The following is a 9,048-nucleotide window of genomic DNA, read 5'->3' on the forward strand; positions in this document are numbered from 1 at the left end:
TGTACCTGCACAAGAAAGTGGCTATCAGGACTCAGTAGCTGAGTGGATAACGTGATGGCGTTTTAAGCGAAAGGTACTAGGTTCGAGTCCCAGGATGAACGTCAACTCTGAGATGCAGGCACATCCAGCTGACAAGTCCTAAATAGGACGAAACGCACGTCCTCGATTCCACTGCTAGCCACTATCCAACTTTGCTTACTCCGTGTTCTTGTTATAAATTTCTTCTCATTCACCATCCACAATCCTGAATATGAGTGTAGAATATAACTGACTGTACATTATTTCTGATTGAATCTCACATATATTGAAGAGCGATAGTCAGAAAAGCTTTCATTTGAGAGTTCTGTGAACATTAGTCCCTATGAATGATCACTTCAAATTCTTTTAATGCAATCTATTATTTTGACTACAGTCTATCAGTATATTTCTTTATCTTAATAATATTTTTTTATCTATGGTCATGAAAGTGTTATAGGATGTTATTTATAAATAATAACCATTTAGTGAAGCTTAGTCACCGAAACCGCCGTCCAGTGCTTCCAGGTTTTCCATGGTGGTCTAGCTTCAACTGACTCATGTTCTCAACCATATAAAATTACTAAAATCTCCACATAACCCCCCTTCTGATAATGATCATATGCTCACTAGTGACTGGCTTCAATATGTATTTCTTGGAGTTCTAATGAGAAGCAGTGACCAGTGGAGTTCAATCACGTCTGTTGTGAGATAGTAACTCACTGAAGACGATGGTGTATGTGTTGCTCAATTTCATGAATTGGTTGAAGTTAGACACTAATACCATTGGATGCCGTCTCAGTGGTCTCGAGGTTAAGCGCTCACGCGCGAGACTGATATGTCCTGGGTTGGAATCTCGCTAGGCGGAATCGTGGGTGAGCACTGCTGTAAAGTCCCGCAATAGGACGAAACGGCTGTTCAATGTTTTCAGGTTTTCCATGGTGGTCTAGCTTCAATTGACTCATGATTTCCACTATATAAAATTATTCACTAATAGTTTGAAGGCTTGTTATTTTGTCAACTGAGATGTTATTCCACACATTACTTTGCATTGGACGTGTATGCTTTTCTAAGCTATTATTTTGAATTTACTGAATTCATTAATTGTTAGAGATTTTATTTTGTAGTCTATATTTTTAACCTACCTGAACTACAAATTCATTAAGTTATGTCTATGTATTTGCTGAACAATAATTTTAACTTTAAAAAGCTAACCTAAAGAATCCAAATAAACAAGATATGTATAACTGTATGTTATTTTGCTAGTTGATAGCATACGATTGAAATTCATACACAGTAGATAAGTGCCTTCTCTACTGGTCATCACACAGGTTCATGATTGTCTTAATAATTAATCAAATACATTTAAGTTAAAGTAATAAGGTAAAGATAAGAAAGAACGTGATTTTTTAATTATACAATAGGTCATTTTGAAAATCAATTTTTGTCTTAAATCGCTATCGACTAGGATCATTTGAAAATCTGTAAGCACTTTAAAGCTGTTTGGGTTGAGTTTAATACTTCACAAAACTGTGTATGTACCCACGATCATACACAGGTTTGAGGTAGGCGTTAGACTGTTCATAGTTAGAGACATTTTATCTGACACTAGTCAGTAAAAAGATCTCTCTAAATAAAAAAGCAAGTTATTTATTTATTTATTTATTTAAACACATAAATATTGGTACAAGAAAGCACCAGATAAATATGCGTCTCACAAATCTCATTTAATTTGTGTGAGGGCTGTGATACTGCCTGGGTGCCCAGACCGAAGCAGGAGAAAAGCAAGAGTTCTAAGCCAAATCTCTTACAATCTTACATATAATACTGAAAATGGATAAAGACGCTAAGTTTTCAGTTTACAAAACAAACTCCATTAACAGTAGTATATGTTTTATATCTTTACCCGGGAAATGATTTGAAACTCAAAGATACGAACATGTTATTTTTTACTTTATTGTAATTATGTCTATGAGTTAAAGTGTTGTCGAAAACCAAATTATGTCATCCTTTTTGAATATCGATACATATGCTAAGGAATGACAAGTATATATCATAAAAGAAAGCTTTTTTAAATTCTGCTTACCAAAAGGTGCAATACTTGTAACTTAATATCATAATGCTCTGTTAACAAGGATACGAAATGAGGATTACGAGATTTCACTTTATTTAACAACTAAAAATACACTTTATTAGCTCTATCGAAACTAGAATTTTCACAGGTATACACAGGAATATGAAGACTTTCATAAAGTATTTGTAAAGGTTTTATAACTTTATTTGAATGAGAAGTAAAGAAAATATGAAGCTAGGATTACTCCTAAACTTGAAAAGACAGAAAACGATAAAGCTGCCAAAAGCGGCACGTTAAATAAATACTACTAGTTTATTTCATCGGAATTTAACAACAATCTCAAGTTTTATCTGTTATAACGGTCGATTTCCGAGAACTAGTACGTGTACACAACGTGCTATCCGCTAACCCACTCAAACCGACCACTCGAGAGTGGAGACAACAGTAGAAGAGAATGATCAATGGACTACCGAACATTATACACGAATACTAACTTATAAATACATTTCAGCCCCTTAGGAAACGAATCCATTTCTTAGCTAATGATATACATTTGTCATTCAGGTCATTCAGGTCATTTCTATTTGTCATTGAGTGAACTTCTCGTTTGGCTACTTATGATTGGCCTTGTAGAGGATTAATTCCTCTATATCTGACTCCAATAAATAAATAATTTCCCGCTAACTGAATATTTACTGCAAGCTAAATCTCCTAGTAGAATTACGGGTTTACTCGAGATTATTCAAAAGCCTGAACACCAGTTGTAGAGATAGTTTATTGATGAAGCTCGGTAAAAATCCACAAGCGTACAGCTAGCAAGCACACAGGGAAAGCAAGTGTGTGTGTGTGTGAGTGTTAAAAATCCATATATATTTATGAGTGTTAATGGTTGTGGATAAATTATTGATTGTCTTTGTTCACAACCAATGAGAGAACAGATTAAAGATTGATGTGCAGACATATGCCCTCAATCAGACTCACACATAAATTTACAAAGTGGATTAAATGTTAAGATTACAGAGAGCACACAAAAAATACAGTGGTTGAATGGGCTTGCTACAGCCTACTATATCACTATCATAGGAGTCACAGACTATTGTTGTAATGTTTTTTGTGCAATTTACTTATCAAATACAAATAGAAATAAAGATTTTGTCGTATAATAATCATTAGAAAAGGTTTTGTGGAGATTTAGTATTTTCATAGTTGAAAGCGTGAATCAATTGAAGCTAGACCACCAGGGAAAACCTGGAGACACTGGACAGCCGTTTCATCCTATTATGGGACTCCTCAGCAGTGAACATCCACGATCTCACCTCGCGAGATTCGAACCCAAGACCTACCAGTCTCGCGTCAGAGCACTTAACTGATAGACCACTGAGCGTGCATCAACTTTACTCCGAAAGTTCAAATCATACCTGTAAAGTTTTCATTGGATGTTGAGATCACCTCATGAATTTATATAAACAGAAAATATATGTTAAGAATGAAACACATATTAAGCTTTTTTCCTCCTTCGTTTCTTAGCTGAATTTCCAGCCTTAAACAACACGATGATTCTCTTACGTGAAAAAATATAATGTCTTTTAGAAAGATAGACTGCAGTATAGTTTCGATCTAAATACTAACCTCATTAGTCTCAATGCATAGGAACTAGTTGATCATATGAAGATAATTAACAATGGTATTTAGTCATATAATAATCCACAGAGTTGTTTATATCACACCACTATATTTGAAACAATTGAAGAACCATAAAGTAGCTTCAATAGACAAAGTGGTGCCTTTTGAACTGGTGACTGTCTAAAAAAATTAATTATTCTTTGTTGTTGCTATTTATGGTTTTGAATAATTTGAATATGACAAAATACGATACATCGACTTTATTCACTATCATGAATGTCTGGTAAACTTACAATAATCGTATGATGAATTTTCTTTTCAAACTTCTACAGGTTATTTACTTTGATTTTTTATTAATAAAAGTTAACTATAGATAGACAATCTGGCAAATCATATAAAATATTCTTTCTAACTTCAGATAATGTTTCATATTTATACTGGTAAACGTCAAAAAGTCACAGTTTTTCTCGACTGATTTCAGTTTTAACTGTATGACTTGAATATACAATTCAGAGAGGATTCAATAAAGAATATGCTCAATGATCAATCAATCTATTTAGACACTTTATAGTTAGCCTATGATGGGCATTATTAAGTGATGAATAGATATTTAGCTATTTTTACCAAATCAATTTTGGTTTAGATCAAGGTTTTGGAATTCTTGAGAACAGCTTTTCAGGATTTCGTTCATTCATTACCCAACTACTCAATTGATTATGTTGACTGAAATTTCGTATTCTGTACATCTAGTTATTCCCATTGATAGAGTTTATTTATGTCAGCAGTGAAACAATCATCATCAATGACAGTGAATGACGGTCAAGCAATATTGAGAAATGGTTAAAGTTGAAAATGTGGATTATTTTGATTCCAGCTCTATGGTTTTAAAGTTATTTTCATACCTTTAATATGGGTGTCAACTACCGAGAAGCTTCAAACTAAGATGAAATAACTATCTAGCTGTCAAGTGGTTCTCAATCTGATGTCAGTTTATGATGAATACCTTTCTTCAATTTGAAATAGGCCTCATAATACAACCAATTAATTCAATCTTTTTTGAAGGATATAATTATATCCCATGATATATTTCAATTAACTTTTAACTAAATTTATTCTATAAAGTTTTTTTAAAACTAAAATCTCAAGAAATTAAAAATATCACTAACATCTAGAATCCGATCATCTGTTCTAAACTGTAATATTTCATCACTGTTTAATACTTTGCATGGAGTTATATTTTGTTCAGTTCATACAAAAGTATTGGATCCACTTCTCCTGTTATCTTTTTTTAGATCTGTATAAAACAGGTCAATCCTGTTACAAGCACTAGTCTTTGATGAAAGAAACTATTTTTAGCATACATGTAAAAATACCTTAAGAGCCCAAACAATACTCACTTTCTCGTGTTCGCTAGGGCTTCAAATGTCAGAGTTTATGGAAGTCTAGGAACTGACCAGGAAGTAGCTATCTCAAACATTCTGTCAATAGAACTTGTTTGTAAACAGTAAAATATTTATTGATTTGTATTGGTTGTTTGAATTATTTCATCGAAGACAACCTCAATGTCCCCGTTAATTCAGAAGCTTTTTAAGTAGAGGTGTGTGGCTGGCAATAAAATTCAGGACACACGTCCACTCCGGGACTAAAACCCAGCACCTGTCACTGCAAACACCATCGTGTTGTCCACTGATCTACTGAGTTCAGATAGCCACTGGCCTGTGCAATGAGAATTTTAATTCATTCGTTTTGGTTGTTAAATATTTGTGACCATTACAATAATAAAATATAACTACCAGAACTCATTTTTATTTATCTGAATGATTGTCAAGTTTCAATTCATTAATTTTTGTCTAATGGAGTAAGACACTTTTATATCAAGAACAATTGAAATCTACGAGATTTTAAAAGTTTTGAATACTCTTATCCAAGAATCGGAAAGTATTTTTTATCATTAAATTTTACACTTAAACATTAAAGACAAATATCGAAATGACTTAGGTTATATATTCTCTATTCAATCAAAAGAAAAGTACTCAACTTACTTTATTTCTATCTAATCATACTTATATGATATTTATACATTTTGTTGCATGTAATTCCGATACTAAACAGCTAGACAATCATTCATATTAGATGTCACTATAAAGCTGTTCAGCAATCGTATGAAGCTCCTCAACAGTGCACAGGCACAACAGTTGTAGGGTCTGAACTTAGGTTATTCATGCTTTGCAGAAAATGCTTAATCCTCATAGCACTGAGCTACCATTTACTGGTTGTCAGCTCACACCATTAGCTCATTGATGCGTTCGTCATGTGATAGACTGGTTACATGAGTTCCTACATTACTAAATGTCTAATAAAGATAATAGAAGATAGAAGGGTGGTCATAAATTCCTTCTACTTCCTAGAACATAATTCACTTGATCACAAAAGTATAATACAAGCAAATAACATATCTTACATAGACGAAGTTGGATTAAAAAAAAATGTAGTGTTAACTCATTGAAATTTAAGAACAATATAAGATACAAGTCATGAGGTAACTAGAACTATATAACTGCATAAACTAACTCATTGTCACATGCTCATTAAAAAAAACAAAACAGTTAATTTACCCAAAAACAATTAACCATGTTTATATTGCCCTACTTTATTACCATTTCTTAACAATGATTATTGACAGAAAAATTTAACTAATATTTACTCAGAAATTAATATTTTCGTAAGCAGGTGACTGAATAGTGATTTCACTTTTCAAAGATAATACTGTTGATTTATTCCATAGAAGAATGTGCATTACAATCATTTCAATGAAAAAAATTAATTTGATGTAGAATGTAATATCTATGGAGTTTAATTGTTGTTTTCTGGAATCTATTACCATAATAAAATTCGTTTGATATAATTCAAGTTAATTAATTATTTCAATAATCGGTATGCTATTTTTAACTAAAAAAAATTGTTTGTTATTTGATAAATATATCATTAAATGAAACTGGTTGATTAGTGAAAATCAATAGAAGGCGATTTCATCTTATTTATTATTATTTGAACACATAAATATTAGTACAAAGGGGCGTCAGATACATATGCGCCAGACAAATCTCATTCGATTTGTGTGAGGGTTGTGATACTGCCCAGATGCCCAAACTGAAGCAGGTGGTTCGCTTAGGGGGACACACCTGGAACCTTTGACCTAAAGGACTGATCCACAAGGCAGTGGAGCAACGTTAGGTGATGTAGTCTTATGGTGGCCAGCGACCAACCATTGATTCATACGCCATTTGTTCCCTCAGGATACTGGAGCCCATGTGCACCATTGGTTTGGAATTAGGTTTTTCCAGTTCCCCTAGGTGGACTTTCCGTGTCCACCAACCCGGTTGGAGCGCCGGACATTCGCTTTTCGTCCTCTCAATTTCGTAAACAACACCCCCGCAACGAGAAGGTAGTGATTAGGACTTCGCTGGCAGAGGCTATATACGCATGGCCATATGAGAGCACTTTTAGGGGAAAGAGGACTGTCCCCACTCTCGGCCGCACCAGTGCATTTGGGGGAGTTACTCATTAACACTACCTCTGTTTGTTAATAATTGTCATTTGGTCAATATTTACTTCAATGTATAATGAATAATACTCAATTACAACGCGAAGAAAAAACACTATGACTGTCGATTGAAACAGTAGTCTAGGTATGTTTCAAGATTTCAGGTCAGTATCATCTAATCTAACATCATCTTATAAAATAATTATTCAATCACTGCGTGAAACCGTGTCATATTTTGATCTGACTACTTAAAGGCTTTCTACATTCCTATTCCATGATGAATCAAAGAACTATTTTGCGGTAACACCTCAGACAGACATAAATCATCGAGACAGAGCCTAGCACCTACGTCTATCGGTCTACGTTACATCACACTAACATTATGAGCCCAAACTAATAAGATGAATTGCGAAAAAGGTAGAAATGATGTAGTAGAAACGATTATTTATATATATATATATATATTACGTTTGTGATCCCAAAAAACCCAGTAAATACATACAATCGCAGAGATAGATAATACGATCAAGGACAATGTGGATGCACGCAAATAATTGAACGATGATATATGTAATGAAACCTTAAAAAAGGTTTATCAGCGTTTTCTGTAACTTCTGTTAAGAACAATGTAGTGATTCAGATGCACCAGAACAAAATGGTTCGTGAGTCTCATCGATTTCATATTTATATTGCTTTAATGCATACAACTCCACGACTGGCCTGAGTCAACACCTAAACTAAGGATAGGGAGTGAAGTAGTCGAACGCGTCGACAACTTCACTTATCTTGGAAGTCTGATCAGCCCTAATGGGTTGGTGTCTGACGAAATCTCAGAAGTCTGGTTTGGCTTTTGTCAACTTACTACACCTATGGCGAAGACGAGATATCCGTCTATCAATTAAGGGACGAGTATACTGTGCAGCAGTTCGTTCTGTTCTACTTTACGGCTGCGAAACGTGGCCATTAAGAGTAGAATATACTCGCAATTTACTAGTATTTGACCACAGATGCCTTAGAAATATTGCTCGCATCTGCTGGGATAACCGGGTAAGTAATAGTGAGGTTAGACATAGTATTAGGAAATGATGGTAAATCAGTTGATGAGGTCATGAATCTTCATCGACTGAGATGGTTGGGCCACGTGTTACGTATGCCTGAACACCGATTACAACGACGCGCAATGCTGACTAGTGTAGGGGATGGTTGGAAAAGAGTGGGGGGGGCCAAACCAAAACGTGGCATCAGTCCATAAAGTCACTAACTTTTAGTCTGAGCCATGTTGGCAGATGCAGACTACTTGGTTGGGGTCCGCGTGACTATCGTAATCAATGGTTGGAGATTCTATGTGACATGGCTCAAAATCGATCACAATGGCGTAGGTGTATACACTCTTTGTCTTCCCTTAAATCTTGAGATTAAAATTGCTTCATAACTTTCTTCCTTCCTATACTATATCCTTATATACAACCTATCTTTTATATACTACCACCACTTAATTAACTATATCTATGAATCCGGTGTTCATCTTGTTGTACTAACGAGGTGTGGCAACTTGAACCGATGCATATATGTGCCTGGTTCTACGTTGTAGCTGACTGACTGACTGATACAACCAAAATGTTAACAACTGTAACGTAAATAACTGCTCTCGTAGAAACAGACAACTCTCTTCGTATCACATAAAAAGTAATCACCAAAATGTAAAACTATTGAAGTGTCAATCGACTTAGTGTCATTATATTTGCTTTTGAATAATAAGTCACTTAAATAAACTGTCTAATCAGCACAACAA

The sequence above is a fragment of the Schistosoma mansoni genome, chromosome 2, assembly GCF_000237925.1.
Source record: "Schistosoma mansoni strain Puerto Rico chromosome 2, complete genome".
Classification (NCBI taxonomy): Eukaryota; Metazoa; Platyhelminthes; class Trematoda; order Strigeidida; family Schistosomatidae; genus Schistosoma; species Schistosoma mansoni.